We start from the raw sequence: 22,461 nt of genomic DNA, 5'->3' as shown, positions 1-22,461 counted from the left end.
TACACCTTGTTTCGAAACGATCTTTGCTTGATTTGTTAACTTTTAGTTGATAGCCATCTTCCACACATTTCGTATACAAAGCTATCTTCAAGTTTTCCTTTGTATCAAAACAATCATCTTTCTTGATACGAATAACTTTTGTGTAACAATCAACTGCTTTCTTTGCCAACTCTTCTTCCGGTAGCTGAAGTAATTCTGGCATATTCCAGTTATACTCCCGTGGCATTTTCTTTTCTTCGGGGACTTTTTCTTCTTCAGGATTATATGAATTACAGAATGGATGTTCAACATGTTCATTCACAGTCGTAACTTCCTCCTCATTATCATCAACAAAATCTTCCTCGGCAACGGGTGTTTCATCATCAAAATTCGGGTATTGACCAATATCAAAATCATTACACGCAGGGTCTGTTTCTTCTTCTGAAACATCATCAAAATCTGTGTATTGACCAATATCAAAGTCCGGGTATTGACCAAGATCAAATTTCGAATACTGACTAGTACTCACAATATTTTCTCTTGGCTCATCATCGTATAATTGGTCAATACGAAAACCGGAATTTGGTGCTGAAAGTTGATTTGGATTTGGATTAGAGAAAGGCTGTGGGTTTTGAGACCCACTTAGTTGATTACTACCCGCTACTGACCCAACAATACTACTTCTAGGTTCAACAACATACAATGTAACATCATCACTTGAAACATTAATGTAAGCAATGAATCGTTCAACATCTTCATTGTCGGTTAACAAATAAACTTTACCATTTCTCTGATAAGATAGTCTAAATCCACTTAGGGGCTCTAAATTCAATTTCTTTGAAACACGTAACATTAGGGTTTCATAAGTTAACTTCTTTAATGACAGTTTTAGTTGAAGATTCATGAGTAAAGGCATATATTGTAAAACACCATTAACATTCTCTCATGACCCTCCAAAACACAAATCTATCCAAACATGATCAACATTAGATAATTTCATGGTTGTAACTAAACAAACGAGATGTGAAACTATGACATGTTGCCGGATGGGGAAGGATGTCGTTGGATATAGGAACGGATGTCGCCGGAGAGAGTGATAGATGGAGATGGAATGAGTTGCGATTTAGGGATTTAGGTTAGGAGTTGTTGCTGCTGCGTAGATATATACACAAAAAATTTGGCTTGCGAAACTAAAACCTGTTGCGAACTTTGAAACTCGCATAGCGATTCTGTATTATCTCGTTGCGAAAGTCAGAATCGCGTTGTGAAAGGCAATCATTTGACCATCGCAATGCAAATCGCAACGATAGAATCGCAATGCGAAATGAAAAAGACAACGAGGATTAACATGCATAAACTTTTAACAATTATTGAATTCTAGGTACTTAACCAAACATTTTCAAACCAAAAGGAGTATATATGTTAACAAAACTTGCATTATGTGTATTTTATGTGTGCACTTTTAACATTTTCAGTTAGGCATGTATTAGTAACTTGAGTTTGAACATTGCTATGATCTATTCAGTTGTTATCACTTATTAGACATTCATTTGACTATTGCAACGCGAAAATGGCTATCGCAACGAGAAAATCGCAATGCAAAATGAAAATCACATTGTGATTTTCTCGTTGCGATTTTCATTTCGCATTGCAATTTTCATTTCGCATTGCGATTTTCTCGTTGCGATAGCCATTTCGCGTTGCGATAGTCTGTTTTGCCTTCAACATAAAGCAGATTGAAAATCAATAAATCAACTATTACATTTCAACACAAATTATGTACACATCAATTAAACAAATCAACATTTACAAATCATCTTTTACAAATCAATTAAACAATCAAAAAATAATAATAATTCTTATTTATTCATCAATTTGAATCAATGAATCAACAACTTTGTGACCCCGTACATCCATTTCACGCAGCTCACTTAAGGATTAACCTGCAGAAACCAAACATTTGCTCAAACAAGACTTCCTACACATCTAAAACCTACAAACAACAAATTATTGAATTTTAGGTACTTAACTAAACATTTTCAAACCAAAAGGAATATATATGTTAACAAAACTTGCATTTGACTTACCAATTAACAATAGACACTTTCATAACGCTGATGCAGGTAGGCAGCGTCTCGGATATATTGCTCTAGCCATATAATGCCGAAACCACAAGCCTACTGCAGCTCTATCTCTATCGGTGGGAGGTAAAAACTCGGTGCTTCCCGTCGTCAAACGCGCCAAGCAAAGGCATACGAGAGGACCACAATCCTCTCTGGCTCCCGGCGATTACTGTGGCGCGGTCTCGTCTCTGACAACTGTGACATTGAACTTCTTTGGTTTCTTGTGTTCAGAATGACTCCAATACTTAATCTCATCCAAAAATTTAGCCAAATGAGAGCTCCATCCCTTGAAAATATCTCTCAAATCAGACAGTGATATATAATTGATCATGCTGTCATACACTATTATCTTCAGGGATAGGAGCTGAAGTTGGACGAGAAGCCAGTGACGACGTTCTAAAACAGGGATAAACACCTGCGATCATAAGTAATAATTCATTTATTTGCGCACTTATTTATGAACACCTTTAAAAAATTTAAAAAATAAACACTAACCTTATCGACCTCCCACCATGCAGGAAAAAGTTTAGCTTGTCCATTGCCCAACAAAAATGATTCATCTCGTTGATTCTTCAAGTGAACTGCGTGAAAAGCCGTCGACATTTTTGTATATAGCGAATTTTTTTTATTTTTCCTAAGCTTCCTTATTATTAGTAGACGTGACACCCACGTATCGATATGCTGTTTTACAAAAAAATACATATATTAGTGAATTACATTAATTTTTAAACAAATTAATCAAAATCATATATAAGACAAATATAAGACTTACCTCCACATCCAAATAGCCATTGTCTTCAACCCCTAATAGCACACCCCACCAAGACCGATCAAACAACAAAAACATTTCATCGTTGAGTTTGTTGATGTCAGTGTAACACCCTTGGCTCCGCTCATGTAGATAAAAATCAACTGCGGTCTTAGCCCAAAGGGTATTATCCACAATTGTTTCCGGTAGTTGTCTCCTCTCCACTTTAGATACCGGAAGGGAACTAGCCGGTAACTCATACGAGAGCCAACTCTCATCCATCATTTCTGGAATCGGTGGGGGTTTCTCAATACTTCGATATATTACCCCATGTGAATCGGGCTCTGGAATGGTGGGAGGGACCTCTTCAACGATGACAGTGGCCTCTTGAACGGTGGGGGAATCTTGAGGGAGAATAGGGGCCTATTGAACGATTGGAGGGGACTCTTGAGGGATGACCGGTGAGTCGGGCTTCTTCTTGCGGAGTCTTCGCACCATTGGGGTGAACGGAGACGTAATAACACGTCCACGCTGTCTGATGCGTGAACTCCGTCGTGCAAGGAAAACCCGACGTAAAGCATCCACCTTATCGGGCCGCTAAAAAAATTAATACATAAATCAGTAAATAAACAGACATGATATTAAACAAAGACAAATATGTTTCAAACTAGCATTGTATTCACCCAAGTCATTATTCTATCATAGTTCACAAAATGCTCAGATAACATTCCAGAAGTAAGCACTTATATAAACATTTAAAAGGACAACATATATAAACATTCCAGAAGAAGAATAGTTTACTTTCGCAACACGAAACTTAAAATCGCAACGCGAAAATGACTATCGCAACGCGGAAATGGCTATCGCAATGCGAAATGAAAATCGCAACGACAAAATCGCATTGCGATTTTCATTTCGCATTGCGATAGCCATTTCCGCGTTGCGATAGTCATTTTCGTGTTGCGAAAGTAAACTATTCTTCTTCTGCAAATTGAAACTTGAATGGATTGCATTACTTCAACCAAAAGACAAAAACAAAACCAAAAACAAATACTAAGAAAAAAATTTTAGCAGTATTGGCAGCAACCGAATGAATTACGAGTATGAAAAATCTTAAACTTACCTCGTTGCGTAGAGGATGAACCTCATTCTGCAACGATGCTACCATCTCACGTAGAGCGGCTACCTCACCGCGTAATGTAGACACCTCAACACGCCATGCACCATCGTCTTTGCGTAAAGTACCGACCTCCTCACGTAAGGCATTGACCTCATCACGTAACTCCCTTAACTCATCCCGTTGAGGTGGAGAACATGGAGATAAACGTCGTGGCATCTTTACCGATCGCCTATCTTGCGGTGATGGTGGAGAAGAGGCTCGATGATGTGACAGAATAGGTGATGGCTGTCGTTGTGGAGGTGTATAGCCGGGTCGATCAGATGATGGCTCTGGGTGAGGTGATAGCTCTGGGCGAGGTGATGGCTCCCGAAGTGGAGGCTGCTCATCAACCGTTCCATCAAAAAAACGCTTACTAGCTTGCCACCAATTAGTGACAAGCTCAGCTTCCGTGGGTGTCAACCTCTGTAGAGGAGTGTTGGCCTCCTAACAATATAAAAGATCAAACAAAGTTAAACGTGTACTAGTAATAACTTGTTTATAAACATATGGTAGTATTTATGTTAAATTACATTATTTATTGTCGTATATCGTAGTAAATCTTCCCATTGCAAGGTCCGTTTCCTCTTCCAGGAAATAGCCCTGGGAATATCATTTGAAGTTTTTATTGCATATGTCTTCATGGCGGGAAATGCCTCAAATATCTAAATCTACAAACAATATAATAACAAACATTAGTAATTGTTAAATAATTACTTATAATTTTGGAAACATCATATAAAAATTCTTACCTTAAATGCCCAAATAAAGCCTGTCAAAGTGTATTTGGAACCATCGCCATGCAAACTTTTTCGATCATCCAAAGCAGACGATAACTTATTCAATGTAGCTTTCCATAAATACGAGCCCCACGGAAACATGTTCCACGCATTTAGGTCTTCTACCAATTTGATTAGATCATTTGGAATAGGTTGTCTGGCCTCTCTGTCTAAAAAGCCGGCATGCAAAAGAATTAGAAGGCATACTCGGACAACGTCGACGTCATCCATCCGAGTAAAACCGTCTTTATTATTCAACAATCTTGTCAGGTCTTCTACGTGTAGACTCGGCCTCTCCAGCTCAGGAAAAACCCGGGATAGCCATCATGGGCGGGTAATGTGTCTAGTGTACCGACCTACATCATCGTGTCCGAAGCGTAGACCGGTGATTAAGCAAAACTCCTCCCGCCCAAAACACGTATACGCCGGTGGAAAATCAAACCATATCTCTTCATCACGACGTTGTATAGTCTCTGGTAGATCGCTAGTCATGGTTTGAAGAAACAAGTGTGTCAACATCGCATCTCCACCGGGATGTTGTACTTTCAGCCATGGCCCGAAGCATGTATCCTCAAACATTTTTCTTTGTGCAGGTGAAAGCTTCGACGCAATTGTTTTGGCCAGGCTGACTTTATTTCTCAATGTCAATTGAGCCGAATAAAAGTTCTACAAAAACAATAAACATACTAAATTAGATATACCAAAAACTACACTGTGAAGATATACAAAAAACAATAATAAACATAAAGAGTAGTAGTTTATTCTTCAAACTTAAATTTGCAACACTGTGAATTTCGTATTTGTCTTTGTTTTTTGGTTGAAGTAATGCAATTCATTCAAGTTTCAATTTGCAGAAGAAGAATAGTTTCTGAAAATGAAAATCGCAACACGAAAATGACTATCACAACGCGAATTTGACTATCGCAACGAGAGAATCGCAACGCGAAACTAAAATCGCGTTGCGATTTGCATTTCGCGTTGCGATTCTCGGTTGATTTAATAAGCAATCTAAGTGAAATGGTTAATCTATTATTAAAATTACCAGTAAACTTATCATCAATTTCAATATGAAAAACCTAATAATAATGCAAAAATTTCAAAAAGAAAATAATTAAAAAAACTAACCCTCGTTGGTTGATTTGGTTGATTTTCCATTTCTGATTGTGAGGGTGGCTCTGAGAGATGGAGATAGACGGATTTCGCCGGAGATGGGGACGGATTTCGTCGGAGATGGGTGAGAGAGTGAGAGATGGAGATGGGACTGAGTTGTGATTTTAGGTTTTAGGTTATGAGTTGCGATTACGGGATATACTGTGGACGGTTTAGTGTTCTAATATATTAATATTCGTGTTTGGAATTTAAAAATAAAATACTTGGCCAGGATACTAACGGCGCTTTGAAAATCGCATTGCGATTATGTATTATCGCGTTGCGAAAGTCAGAATCGCGTTGCGAAAGTAAATATCTCGTTGCGATTTTGTATTATCGCATTGCGATAGTCAGTATCGCATTGCGATTTTCCCAATTCGCGTTGTGATTTACTTATTCGCGTTGCGATTTACTTATTCGCGTTGCGATTTTCCCAATTCGCGTTGCGTTTTACTTATTCGCATTGCGAATTGGGAAAATCGCAACGACACTATAGACCATCGCAACGCGATTTTCAACTATCGCATTGCGAAAATGCAACGCGAATTTGCGATAATGGAGATCGCGTTGCGAATTAGCGATCGCATTGCGATTTTGTTGGTCATTTTGGCAAATCCGGAAAAAGTTGGTTAAAATCGTATATTATATGGGATTTTTGGTCACTGAGGCGATTTTCTCTTATTATTGTTTATATTGAATTGCATATGATATTATTGAATTGATAGATTGCATGTTCATATTCATACAAAATGCATTATTATTATATTTATATGTCTCACTAAGTCTATGACTTAGCGTGTAAGCGATTTACACGTAGGTACTGAGAAGCAGGAAGATCAAAGCTAAGCTTAAGAGAAGCTACAGCTTCTCTCTAACCCGCGTTTTCAAATTTCAAATTCCCCAGGCGTTTTTGAAAATTTTTCTCTCCTCCGACTTACACCCGTTGTCCGCCGCCATCATCAGCCACCCACCGCCGCCGTCAGACGCCGCGCCGGCCGTCACTTCCGGTAGCCGTTGAACACCAAAACTTCCAGATTTTTTCGACTCGACGCCAGCATCAAGGATCTAGGCTTCATTTCACCAAGGAGAGCCTACAACTCAGTGGATCTTAAACGTGGCCCTTCGACTTTTTAGCTGTTAGAGTCTACCTCAAAGGGGTGCAGTAATGATAAGACTGGATGCTACACGTTATTTATTGATAACTTACCAGAGAACATTCACTGGAAGAGGTTTGGATTTTTATTTCACTCTCATGGTCGGGTTCTTGATGCTTTTATTCCAAATAAAATAAATTCAAAAGGAGTTCGCTTTGGTTTCATTCGCTTCGCAACTATCGATGAAGCAAGGAGAGCGATCTCAAAAATGAATGGTTCTCATATCGACGGAAGCAAAATTGGTGTTTATTTCGCTAAATTCAAACCTCGACAGTCCTTTTGGAGAAAGTCCTCGACAGATGTTCTTCGCAAGTCCGGGATGAAAGATGTTTCGAGGAAGAATCATTATAAAGTTGAAGGTGTTATAGATAAAGAAAAACTTCAGGTGTTGAGCAATTGTCTAGTGGGGTGGTGCAAGGACTTTGTCAAAATTGGTCATCTCGCCAGCAAATGCAAGCGAAGGGCCTCATTGGCTTCACCTTAATGAGAGCTGCTGGTAATGCGATTTTAATGATTTTCGAAGACAATGTTTCATTGAGAAGCGTGAAGAACGATAAATCAAAGATTATCGCAGAGTGGTTCTCCATAGTCGAAGCTTGGTCAGAGAGTTTGGTAATGGAGTGTCGTCGAGTATGGTTAGTTTGCGAGGGTGTTCCTTTTCACGCATGGAATTGGGATACTTTCAAGAACATTGCTGATAAGTGGGGTTTATTACTAGCTATCGGCGAAAGTTGTCAGTCTCCATCATCCTTTGATCGGGCAAAAAATCAAGTCCTCACAAAGGCTGATGCGAGAATTGATGCGATGATGGAATTGAAGGTTGCAGACAACTTCTTCAAGGTCATGGTGCATGAGATAGAACCTTCATTCAAACCAAACTCTTGGGCTCCTGAAGAAGACGAGTCTCAATAGATCTTGTCTCTTCAATTGTGGTTGTTTTAGTCTATATGGTTGTAGGTGTTGCTTTTAATTTGTATTATGTTCTGTTTTATTCCTACTGCTGGTGGTGTAATTAGAAGTAAGGTGATTTGACTGTGGCTTTGGATGAGGTCATATGAGGTTAAGGTGTTTGTTGTAATGGTGTACATCACTATGAGAGGATATTCCGTGGTATCTTTTGTATCGGGTATTTTATCAATAATATTTGAGGTACCCTTTTCTTCCTTCCAATGTTCGTTAACATACCTTTAGTATGTGAACGAATACGAAGGGAGTTTTTAATGATACCTCCAACTTCTATAAAAAAAACATAACTCCACTTGAAGGTCATATCAGAAGTTGATTAAATAGTATTTTTATTATGTGAAAATAGGTTGGCATGTAAACAAAGTTGGTAAATTAAGTATTTATGCTCTGATCAAGTTTTGTCATGCTTTAAATGTATTTATGTAAATGTATATTAATGAACGGTTAAATTTTTACGAGTTTTATGACGTTTTACGAAAGTCACTGTAACAGTGCATCGATGCACAATTTTGCTTCGAAATTTTAGTGCATCGGTGCACTGTAGCAATGCATCGATGTACTGTAGCACTGTTCACAACACTGTTCATTACCGTATTTTACTGTTCATGAATACGTTTTTTGCCTTAAATTTTTATAATGAAGCATAATTCAATATATATCATCGTATTTCTTAAAATGAGTTCAAATATTTAGTTATTTTGGAAGAACATCGTTTTAAAAAGTCAATGTGACATCTCGGACTCGTATCCGGGTCGGGTACGGGTTGGGGTGTTACACCACATATGTATTTCTAGATACAAATACAGCTTCACATCTATCCCCCACATAAATGTTGAACTTACTAAAGCAAAAACACTTTGAACTCAATGAAAAGATTCTATAAATCATCACATGCGTTGTTAGGCGCAGCAAGTCCTAATGGTCCAGCAGAAGGCACGGGGTGAGGCACAGGAGTTGGGTTAGCCATCCATCCTGCAAGAGAGGTTGGAAGTGCAGCAGGTGTGGGCTGAAAGGGCTGCAAGTACATGTATATGAAATCAAAGGAAATACTTACTCCAGAAACAGCATAATTACTTATGACTTCTAATAACTTACACCATGAGCGCCCAGTGGAGGAAAACCCCTGCCTTTGGAACAGTACTCATTAAAGGATTAGTGACAGGGGATGGAGCTCGTGCACCATTTGGTTGTCCACAACTGTGGTCTACAAATAGGGTTTTTACATCTGGATTAGACCTTGGATTCTTACAAAGCTGATGCTGCCAATTCAAACTGCATTATAATGGCAATAAATAACTGTTAGTAAACTCACAAAAGGAACAAAGGAAGAATCAACTATAGAATCTACACAAGAATATGGAACCTCTGATTTATTAGCGTCCGCAATCTTGAATTCTTCAAGGTAGGAAACTGAAGCTTATCACGGAAAAGGGGATTAGCCTCTATTAACTTCTTTAATTCAGCAAGCATTATACCCCTAGCAGATTTTGTGTCTCCATATTTTGATAGTTGCTCATTTTCTGTGTGTGTTAAGCATAAGCCATAAAATCTCATGAAGACATGCATAAATAAGTCAAAGTAATGCCATGTTAGACAAGCATAAGCTGAGAACTAATATTTAATTCATACCTGAAGTTGTCCAATGTCAACAGATGTGTAATTTCCTTAAAAAGTTCCTCATTAAATGCGGAAAACACTTTTAAGTCCTTAACTAAAATCTCCACGGCTTTGGTGCGATCCCTCCTGCATTTATTTAGGAAAATTCAGATGAGCTTACAATCATTCCCTTTATATGGCAACTAAATTAACTCCCATATTTGACAAACCAACTCACAAGACCCGTCAAAAATAATGTTTAAGAAAAGGGCTTACTTGTCAAGAGCTTCAAGGTACTTCTGTTTTCGGATCTCGAAGAAAATTTTCATAGAATGTTTATTATCATCATCTTTTGTAAACCCTGAAAGATACTTCTCTACTTCATCCCATTCTCCATTTGTCACCATTTCCTCAAAATATCTCGAATTGAAGAAAAACCCTGACTCTTGCTCCAATCTATTAAAATATTAATCAACAAATACACAATATATATGCATCGACGAATTAATAAATTTAAATTGAAGTCGGGAAAAAGAGTTCAAATATTAAAGCATACTTGTGAACAGTATCTTTAAACTTCTCCTCCTCAAGGAATTGAAGTATAAGGAACACAAGTTCTCTGCTAAGCGAGGACATTATTGTAATTCTGTAAAAAGATATCAACGAGACAATAAAACACAGAGATCTGAGCTTCTCACAATCAATTATACTTCAAAAAATATAAACCCAAAAAACACTAAATAAATTACAGTCCAGCCTCATAAAATTTACAACTCAATAATATTATCCAAAACAAAAATAAAAAGCTACACAAAACTACAGAAACGAAGATGAAAAAAAATACCAGATTAATTGCACAGATCGGGATAAATTTTTGAAGAAATCGAAGAGAACGGCAGGTCTGTCTCTGACTGTCTCTCTCTCCTTCTTCGTTGCTGTTTCTGGTGAAGTATACAGAGGAGGAAAGGGGTTCGGCTTTGAATGATGAAAAAGAAAAATAGCAAACAAACAAACAAAAATTAAATAAATAAATAACTTCAAATATGCCAGCATCAGACAAATTAATTAATTAAATACCGTAAACGATACGATATTAGATGAGAAGTCAATCTATTTGATATGAATGATAAGTTAATGTAGCTCTAGTATGATAAGCTGCATTACTTATCGGCGTAACCAATTCATAATTACTAAATTTAGATTTCGTAATAATAGTTTTTTAGGTAACACTTTTACTTTATTACTACATTTAAAATAATCAATAATACATAAATCAATAAATCTTAATACATAAAGAATTATTATTATTTATTGAATTTTCGAGTTTTAATATTATATATGTAGTATTTCATGTCAAACAATTAGAATTGTTTGAATAAATATTACTTTATATTTATCTCATATTAATAAAAAATCAATAATACAAATATTGTTGCTTTCGATTTAATTTATTGGGCATCCTTTATTGATATCTCATTTTATTTTGATTATAAAAATCTAAATTATATTATGTTTATTATACTTTCTGATATTGTTTTCAATTAATATAATGAATATAGTTCTAATTTAAAGGAAAATAATAAGATATTTAAATCTTAATTATAATATCTCCTATCTCGATTTGTAAGCTTGTGATATATATAATATAAATCACAATGCTTTTATTGGCATTTCTAATTTGTATACAATTTCTTTCCTCCCATATACCGTAAATGTAAGCACACCAAATTACCTTAGGGTGCGTTTGGTTCACGGAATGTAAGATTACTAGTGGGAATAAAAGATTATCAGGGAATAGGATTACTGGGAATGTTGTATTTTATGTTTGGTTGGTTTAGCAGGAATATAAGATTATCGTGTTTGGTTAAAGGAATAAAAGATTATTGGAAAGTATATTTGACCAAATTGTCCTTATTATATATTTGTATAATATTACAAATTGTAAAAAATTTATATATTTTCTTTAAAAATTAAATTCATAATATTTATAATTTTTTTACAAAATTAAAAATATAAAAAAGGTTTAATGAAAAAATAATTTTTTTTACCCCAGAACTTCATATACAATTTTAATTATAATTTTTTTTGTAAATCCAAAATAATTTAAGGATAAATTTGTAATTTAACTTTCGTAGAATTTTTATTATTCAATGACAGAAGAATGATATTTTTGAAAAAAAAAATTTAAGGACATTTTAGTCCAAAACACCGGTAATGTTACAATACCTAAGGGAAGGGAGGTAATGACATTCTCGGTAATATATCTCAAAAAATCTACTATTAGTAATAAAACATTACCGGAAATGAGATTTTCGACCAACCAAACATGGGAATGTGGAATTCCCAACTCATGGAAATGTGGGATTCTCATGAGATGAGAATCTCACAATCCTTGAACCAAACACTACCTAAGTATATAGACAATGAACGATTTAACTTTGAACCGAATAACAACCCAATCCTTCCCACCATCCGAACAACCTTGCACGAGCTAAGGACGACTTCCCCACTTGCTTTCCTTCAACCGCAAGTAAGTTCTTCATCAAAAGCAACGCAAGCTCTATTCTGACATTTCAAATTTTTAAGACATAGCCCCCAAACTTAGAGGCACAAATACTCTCCCGACTCACTATATATATATATATATATATATTTATTGTCCTCTTGGTTCAAAGATTTTGTCTTAATTAATTTAGATTTATTCGTGTTACTTATCTAATTTTTTGAGTGGGTATTTCAACATGAATTTATTATATCAATATAAGTTTTTTCTTCACTAACAACTTTGATCCAAATAAATAATTAAAGATACATAACATGAATGAAAATCTCTTGTACTTTGTTTATTTTTACTGTGTCAAATAGTAATTTATATAACAAATTATATCATTATAATACTCTTATTTTAGTTTTATATTTTATTAATATTTTCAAACTTAATAATAATAATAACTCATATATTAATAATCTTTTCAAGCTTAATGATAGTTATCCCTACAAGTAATTATTTATAATTAAACAAAAGATAAATACGAATAAATTTGACAAAGGGTCATAACTCGAACAAAAGATAAATACGAATAAATTTGACAAAAGATCATAACTCGAACAAAAAATATATACAAATAAATCTGATCGAATCGACAAACAAATCATAAAAAATTATCAAACTATTGAAAGATCACTGACAAACCGCAAATCATAATAGAACAACATAAGAAAATTATCCACTAACGCAAACGATATATCAAAATTCAATCCGAAAGTCCAAAACAAGGAAGATCAATCGAACAAAAAAGAAGCACAACTTTCATCAGTCGAAGCGATGTCAAAACGATATATTTTATTTTTTTTTGTTTTTTCATACTATGTCATTTATTTTTTCGAGTTTTTTTAAATTTTAAATAAGAATTCATGTCATTATAACATGTTTTTTCCCTACTTTTATAGTACGTTTCTTATGAATTTTAGAACGTTTTCCGCATACATTTGCGATCGTTATGGTATCCGTTCAAAGATTATCACGACATTTGTTTTCTGATTAGTTTTTCAATGATTATGCATTGCGATCTCCTATTTGATAAATGATTATTTATCGATATAATTAGAATTGTATAACGAAATAATTTATAAAATTATTTGTTTCACTAAACACTGTTTTATCACATTGCAAGCGTCTCGTTTAATAAAAACAATAAGTTTTATGAAAGTTACCGACTTATTTTAATGTTGAATGTTATTTTTGTAATTATTATCCTCATTTATCTTTTTATGTTTAAGTATATTGTAATTTTAATTTCTCTCATTATTTTGTTTTAATGAAGTTTAATTACCATTCGTAGTAAAAATCAAATTGAATTGGAAGGTAATATCTTTGTGTGGGACCGGAGATTTAACTTAAAGTGGACCCTCACTTGGTAGTGGCAATGCCACGTCTCCAATCGTACGCACTATGGGGCTCTGCCCACTCAAATATTCCCTTCTTCTCTTCATCCTCCTCCCCACAAAAAAAGGACACTTCTCACTTAACTCTTTGCTGTCTCCATTTCTCAAAAACAAAAAGAGAACTAGAAAATCAGGCCATGGCTTCCATAAAGACGGAAGGATTGCCGCTAATCGTTCCTTCCAAAACCGAAGGCCGACGTGAAACCGCCGTTGCCTCCGCCGTCTACAACAAAGGATTGTACGCTGCTCTTGGTTACATGTTCAGTGCAGGTCTCAGAAACTTCAAAACTCTCGTTTTCAATATTTTTTTTCTGTTTGTTTCTCGTCAATTTTCGCATATAACCCTATTTCTTTTGCGGTAGACTAATTCTTATTTCGTTTTGGTTTTTTGTCATGAGAATGTAAAGCAGTGGCATGACGTCAGAATTTGTCAAAACTATTTTATTCGTTGTTTGGAAAATATATTTGATAATATTTAGTGGATGTCATTTTTTTTATTCTTATCACTTGTTTGGCTACAGAGTTCTGGAATAAAACGAAAAAAATCATTATTGTACTACGGAATTTCGAATCTTATTAGCAGTTTTAAGTGTTTGTTACGAACTTAAGTTGTTCGTTTGAATCTAAATAAGAAAAAAGAAAACATTGGATTATGAACTTAAAATATTGAATCAAAGAGACAAAATTCAGAACATCTGGTGGAATTTTAAAATTTCGCGCGCGGACAACAGTTTATGGAACGAATAACAACTGATGCGAAAATCTAGTCTAGTTTAAACGGTGCTAAGTAACAATTTACGGAATCAGTGTTCATCAACGAAGTTGTACGGCCATATTTTGATGTGTTTGGAAGAACTGTGAGTTTTCCTATGAAAATTTTGGAATACATTCTCTAAAATTGGTGGAAAGGATTCTAGAGTAGAGTAACTTCTTTCTTTTGGTCACATAATAAATCAACAAGTCGTGTTTTGAGTTACAATGTACCAAGTATACATTGTCACAGCGATGTAAGAAATAGTGAAATACTGTTTCGAAGAATTCCTTGAATTAAGAGAGGAAGAATAATTGTCACTGCATTTATCATCAACTACAAAAACTGATTTCTTATCTGTTTATCCTTGTTGAAGCTACACGGTTTTGAGCTTTATTTGTTTGTCCTTTTGATGCAAGAAAAAAAAAACCTGGTTCTGATTAATGATTGAATCAACTTATGTAACTTTGTTCTCCATGTTTTGGTTAATTAATTATGCTTTTGGGTTCTCTCTGCAGTTTTCTTAGTCCTGTTCAACAAAGCAGCTCTTTCTTTTTACAGCTTTCCATATGCACACGTGATCACACTTTCTCAGGTTCATCTCTTGCTAACTTGGCATCATGAGCTAGCCTAAGCATGTGTCCTTTGTAGAATAGTTGTATATTCTCTCAGTTGAGTGGCTTAATGGAATATCCTATTTTTCTTACGATTTCCAATGACAATTTTATGCATAAACAATTGCTATCTGACAGATTCCCTCTTTAGATAGCTGAATATAATCTCAAAGAGTTTCATAAACCCAGTAACATATACAACTGAAAGAAATAAGTGCTAAAATCATTCCTAATAAGTAGATTTTAAGAGTTGAAGCTCTTCCTCAAATCATATGCATGATTTTTCCCCCAGAAATAAAATATGAAAAAGAGAAGGATTTCTTATTTCCGAATGCCTTATGGAGCAATTGTATTCTCAATTATTGTAGTGTTCGGTTGGAAGATATCTTTAGATTTATAATTTATAATTTCTACACTTGACATGATGACGGTGAAGCTTCTGTGAGAAGGCAATGAATTTTTTTTTGTTTACTGTAGTCTGAACTTTGAAGAAATACTGCCTAGCCTACTATGATATTTAGAGAACTCCTAATTTGGGTTACTACATAAAGGTTCAAACTTCAAATATCCATGACTTCTATTGACATATTATAAAGAAAGGAAATTTTTGCTTCTTGAACCAATGTTGCCAATTAATTGACAATTATCCTCTGTTAAAACATACTATATCAAACCATCAGCAGGCTTCAGTAACAGTTTTTTGTTGTTGTTATTATCATTTTATTTTTTGAAAATCTAGATATATATATGGGTAAAGGATCCTGCACTTTATGTAGTAGCATGTCTCCCCTAACCTTTGCATGACCAAAAGCGTGCATAAGGTCCAAAGTCACATTCGTTTGCTGGTATTACTCCCTGCCCATCCTTTTTTTCCCTCCTAAGAAAAGCTAGATATACTTTCCCTGCACCGCATAACCAAGAATGTACAGTGTTTTTGCATTTTTTTTAATCTTTTCACGATCTTCGTCCTTTTTTGCAATAGAGTTTGACAAATTTCTACATAATTTCTGCTCAATTCCTGTTATTTAGAGTTTAATTCCTACCACGCTACGACATTTGGATTTGACAGTTGAACTTCAATGCATTAAATTTGGTATTCTCTTATTAGTTTATTGGATCAGTTTAACTCTTATTTGTATTTAGATGCTATGCTCTAGCATGTTTCTCTATGCCATGAAACGATGGAAGATAATCTCTTTCACAGAGGTGGAGCCAGAGAGCATTACTAGTAACCCGGTAACTTTAGTACCAGTGAAAACACTGTTGCATACCCTTCCTTTGGCAGTTTCATATTTGCTATACATGGTATGTACTAAAGACTGGAAATTATTTTTTCTGTGTGCTTGGTGAAACGTTAATCTTTCTTATAAATGTTCCTTTTTTACTTACTTGTATGCTAAAAGTTAGTCACCATGGAGTCTGTTCGTGACATAAATGTTCCTATGTACACCACCCTAAGATGGACTACTGTTGCTTTTACCATGACTGTGGAGTTCCTTTTGACTGGACGGAAACACTCATCATATGTCGTTGGCAGGTATGGAGCTTTTTATATACTAATTTTTTCTAACAGTTGGATTCTGCATCATGAATACGACTGGATTTTTTATGTACAAAGTCTGGATTTTTCCATCCATTTTGTGCTCTCATGATTTGCAGATAAGAACTATCATTTTTTTATATTGGTGTAGACAATAAGAATTAAGTTTAGACAATAAGAACTATTTAAGATTTCTGCATCATATAAGGTTCAGGGTGTTCCTGCCGTTTAGACTTGTGTCTTGCACTTGCACACATACAAAGTTCCCTTTATGGAAGGTTTGGTTGACAGAGAGAATTAAGGGTTGACAACTGGGGATGGTGATATACAAATAATTTGATATATGTAGACAGTCTCATTGTCTGAAATTGTGGTTATATTCTCAAAAAAGGTGAAATAAAATTTGAAAAATATTGAAACCAGATTAAAACTAAAACAGCGTTGTGGAAAAAAATACAATTTGTTGTATTCAATTAAGTTTTATCTTCGACAATTTTTTTGCATATAAGATTGTGGATGTTTATAAAATTCTCTGTTGAATGTGAACATACCTTTTCTTTTCCCTTTTGGTATCTGCATGCAGTATACATGTGATATTTGACCCAGCAGAGCCATATTATATCTACAAATTCTATCATGAGATTGCACAATTCAGTAACCGAATGTTCAAATTCTATTTATCACTACATCTACGCTGAATGTTCAAAATGCGACTAATAACTTTCATAATGGACTAATCCAAGGATTTCATCAGTGTGGGGATAATTATATTCGGTGCATTTGTTGCTGGAGCTCGTGATTTGTCATTTGATGCCTACAGCTATACCATTGTTTTTATAGCAAACATCTGCACGGCCATATATCTTGCTTCCATAGCTCAGATCAGTATTATTCTATTTTATTCTCCTTTATCTCCCATGAATGTTTACTTTCTTTTTACTTATTGACGATAGACTCGAAATTTTCAGGTAAATCCAGTGGCCTCAATAGCTTTGGCCTTATGTGGTGCAATGGTAAGATTGAAGGATTAAAAGAACTGTTTTTATCCATGTGATCCATCTAAAAGTAACATATTAGGTTTATCTGAATTCCCTGTGAAAAATTGACTCCTGAAGGAATAATTTGTGCACCAATTTTGTTGCTTTGGACGTCAGAGGTGACCTTGTAGCAATGATGAGCTTCCCTTATCTATATTCTAGAGGATTCCAGGTGCTTCCTTTTCACAAAATAATCTTCTACTAAGAATCTTTTTCCTCATGATGTTATCCAGAAAGGAAGTACATTTATTGTTAGCTATTTTGCAAATCCATCTGTTAATAACTTTCATGACATATTGATATGTCAACATCAAAACTTTACAGCATTTGAACTCTTTTAACACTTTAATCGTTTGAATATTTCGCAGTTTGTGATGCTTCTCTCGCGTATCATGGCTTTCCTGATAAACTATTTCGTGTTCTTGAATACAACACTCAATTCAGCTCTGACACAGACAATATGTGGTAATTTGAAGGTTAGATCACTTATTTTAGAATACAACATGACATAATTGTGTTTGACATTAATTTTATGGCATGCAGTCAGTCATGCAGGGGCAGGTGGGTTCCTTCAAACACTTAAATTTGCTAGCTTTGTTTGCTAATAAATGGGAAAAATGTATTCCCCACCTACAAAGATACACAAACTTGTAAATTAGTTTTGTCTCTAACATAAAATTTCCGACTTTGCCCAAGTCAAGGCAGTTGAACTTGAGGCCTGTGGGGGCAGGCAGAGGACCTTGACCTCTTAAAAATGTTAGGTAATGTTTCCTAAAGGATGGTAAAATTATATTTTAACCTCCAAAAACTTATAGTTCAATCTGGACCTCTATTGCAAAAATTCTAACTTTGCTGGTAATATGTGGTAAAACTACATTTAAAATTGTGGTAATGTTTCCTAATATGTATTCTCTAACTTTGCCCCTAATATGTAGTAATGTTTCCTAAAGAATGGTAAAATTATATTTAAATTTGTGTACAGATCCAATGGATTCTTGCCTTTCCTCTCCTTTTATGTAGCTTATCACCTGATATCATTGAGGTTTTGCTGACATTTGTTTTATGATAGGATCTTTTTACTATTGGACTGGGGTGGCTACTGTTTGGCGGGCTTCCCTTCGATTTGGTGAGTACGGGCTCCTAAGGGCTCATTACATGAAAGATTCGCTTAATCTGGTATAGCCATCTCACCTGCCTTGCTGTTTTTGCTGTCAGGTGAATGTTGTTGGCCAATCTCTTGGGTTTTTCGGGTCTTGTTTGTATGCGCACTGTAAACTCAAAGGAAAATGAACAAATGAAGCCTCATCCTTGAGGTAAATAACCTGATTGCCAATTACAGCTACCCCCTCAAAATTTTGATTCAAACATCACGTGAAAGTGTAGTCGAAGTTCCCCAACCCACAGAGGCATGCGTTTAATCAAACAATGGGGACGGGGAACATCGATTCCTTGGTTTCAAAAGCACAGTAAACTTGTAGTTTTCTAATGCAACCAAAATTTTATCAAATGCGGTAATTAACAATTCTATTTATGAATTTTAATGCATTATAATATTTAATAATACTCGATTGAGTACTAGTTAAGGTAACACCTATGATATTGAAGATTTTTAAACATTATGTTTCTAATTAATTTAGGTGCATATCTTGGAATGAATATATTTACCAATGATTTAGATTTTATTCGGTAAAAGAATTAAAAGTTTATTAATCAAACAGTTAAGACTTAAAGTAAGAAAATGAGTACAAGTCTTTCTCATTTGATTCATAATTTTTTCTTTCTTCCTTTCTCGTTTTCACAGTTCATAAACTTTTTTAACATTTTAAAATAGAGTTGATCCCTAAGTTTTGAACAATCAAATTTCATCTGTAGACCATAATTCTTATTTTAAATTAGTCCCTAAACTTTTAAACATTCCAAATACATCCCCAAAGTATGACTCTCATTTGATGTTGGACTCCAAACTTTTGAATAATATTGAGGGATGTTATTAGAATGTTCAAAAGCATGCGGATCAAATTAGAATGAGTGTCATAGTTTGGGGGATGAATTTGGAATGTTTAAAAGTTTGAGGATCAATTTAGAATTGAAGTCATAGTTTGGAAATGAAATTGAAATGTCCAAAAATTTAGAGACTAATTTAGAAAGAAAGCTCTAATTTGAGGATGTATAGCGGAATTAACTCAATTTATGCAACATTTAAAAAATTACCGGTAAGAATCTACAATAAGCGACTCATAATTAAAGTTAAAAGAAATATGAGAATTGAGAAGAATCTCAGCTAATTGAAAACTCCCAAAAGAAAGAGTGGGTGTAATCAAGATGGGAAAAAGAAGGGAGAAGGGGCCATTAGAAAGCTGCAAAATAGGTGATGGAGGAATCTTGCTCTAAAACAAACAAAGGAAGGACCCATCCATTTCCGAGCTGGTTGATTCCCAAATGAATTGTTAGTTAATTAGAGCAGTTGGACGGTGAGGTAGCCAATAACCCATGGATATCAAATCAACCGAAAGGGAAGTGGCAAGGCAAAGCGACAACGCGCCGCCCCCATGTGTCGGGGAAAATGGTTTCAGTCACGTCGCTTTTGAGGTATAACTTGATTCAGCAATATGCAAGCCACTCACGTGAAACTGCAACAAGAGGGGAGGGGCCTCCCCCTTTTATATTTTTTCTCAATCTAAAACGTTTCCCCAACAACGATAAATGACAACTTTGTTGAACCTAAAACATCACCATGGGGGACCAATGAAAAATTGAGGAGCATCTCTGATCTCTTATGCACCTCAAGGGTTACGAAACCCCCCGGAAGAATATCTCAAAAAGAAAGGTCTTTAATACCTAATATCTCTCGGAAAATTACAATCTTTTGACACAACCTTTGACAGTCTTACAACCTACTAGGGTTAAATCTATTGTCAATCGATTATATCTACTAAGACTATCAATCTACGAGTAATGATAATAAACTTACAGTCGTCACCAGTACTAATAAAATCTCTCGATTAAAACCGAGATAATGGATCAAACTCTTCATTCTTCCTTCATATTCAATCCTTGTCTATCTCTTCATGAAGACAGAGAATCTTGACACTTATCAATGACTTACGACTCTCCACCCAAATTAAAAAGGGATGAATTGACTCTAACCATCGTAATCCGTATGTCTTATCAACACATCTCACTAATAAGTCTCTCGATTAAGATTGAGAGAAGGGTTAAAACTCTTCATTTTTCCTCCATATTCGGTCATTTTCTATCTCTTCATGAAGATAGAAAATCTTGGCACTTGTCTATGACTTACAACTCTCCGCCCAAATTAAAAAGGGATGAACCGCCTCTAACCGTCGTGATCCATTTGTCTTATCAACACATCTCACTAATAAGTCTCTCGATTAAGATCGAGAGAAGGGTTAAAACTCTTCATTTTTACTCCATATTCGGTCATTTTCTATCTCTTCATGAAGATAGAGAATCTTGGCACTTGTCTATGACTTACAACTCTCCACCCAAATTAAAAAGGGATGAACCGCCTCTAACCGTTGTGATCCATTTGTCTTATCAACATATCTCAAAACCATCTCCTCGTTGCAACACACGATCCATCGCGTATGACGGTATTCCCAATGTTCTTTCAAGCGTTGGTTAAATCTATTATCAATTGATCATATCTACTAAGACTATCAACCTACGAATAATGATAATAAACTTATAGTCGACACAAGTACTAATAAAGTCTCTAGATTAAGACCGAGAGAAGGGATCAAACTCTTCATTTTTCCTACTTATTCAATCATTTTCTATCTCTTCATGAAGACAGAGAATCTTGACACTTGTCAATGACTTACCACTCCCACCCAAATTAAAAAGGGATGAATTGTTTCTAACCGTCGTGATCCATTTTATCAACATATCTCAAAACCATCTCCTCGTTGCAACACACGATCCATCGCGCATGCGGTTTTCTCAAGGTTCATTCAAGCACGTTAAATCTATTGTTAGTGATCATATCTACTAAGACTATCAATCTACAAGTAATGATAACAAAATTATAGTTGACACCAGTACTAATAAAGTCTCTCGATTAAAACCAAGAGAATGGATCATACTCTTCATTCTTTATCCATATTCAATGATTTACGACTCTCCATTCAAATTAAAAATAAATGAACTACCTCTAACCGTTGTGATCCATTTTTCTTATCAACACATCTCAAAACCATCTCTTCACTGCAACACACAATCCATCCCGCATGACAGTTTTCTCTAGGTTCTTTCAAGCATTGGTTAAATCTATTGATAGTTGATCGTATCTACTAAGATTATCAACCTACGAGAAACGATAATAAACTTAACGTCGACACCAATACTAATAAATTCTCTCGATTAAGACGAGAGAAGGGATCAAACTCTTCATTTTTCCTCCCTATCAATTGTTTCTATATCTTCATAAAGACAAAGAACCTTTACACTGTCAATGACTACGACTCTCCACCCAAATTAAAAAGGGATGAACTGCCTCTAACCGTCATGGTCCATTTGTTTATCAACACATCTCAAAACCATCTCCTCACTGAAACACTAATAGGTCAGCCAATTGAGTCGCGCACTCACTCGCGCAATGGGCTTTGTCTATTGACAATTTTGTATGGTTTTATTTTGATAAACTGGGGCGTATCAGATTGAATGTAATTCTTGATGCCATTTGAATTCACATTTCTTTAAAAAAATCTCCTCGCTGCAACCCACGATCCATCACGCATGACGGTTTTGCCAAGGTTCTTCCATGCACTGGTTTCAACTGTTATTATTTCAAGACAAATGCTGCAACACAGTTAAAAATGGTAGACATTCACGAAACACAAGGCTGTCACAGCTTTTCAACTCTGAACCATATCTTTCCTTCCAAAAAAGCAAAAGGATACAA

General features: G+C 35.1%; 2 pseudogenes; one reads left to right on the top strand and one right to left on the bottom strand.

Moving 5' to 3' along the window:
- LOC120156739 overlaps positions 1-10,597 on the bottom strand; it is a 31,546-nt pseudogene extending 20,949 nt beyond the window's left edge.
- A 3,102-nt stretch (positions 10,598-13,699) lies between these two features.
- On the top strand, positions 13,700-18,962 carry LOC120156628 (annotated as a pseudogene).
- The last annotated feature ends 3,499 nt before the right edge of the window (positions 18,963-22,461 follow it).

Source organism: Hibiscus syriacus, unplaced genomic scaffold (genome assembly GCF_006381635.1).
Source record: "Hibiscus syriacus cultivar Baekdansim isolate YM2019G1 unplaced genomic scaffold, ASM638163v2 tig00111234_pilon, whole genome shotgun sequence".
NCBI lineage: Eukaryota > Viridiplantae > Streptophyta > Magnoliopsida > Malvales > Malvaceae > Hibiscus > Hibiscus syriacus.
This window is presented reverse-complemented; position numbering and strand designations above follow the sequence as displayed.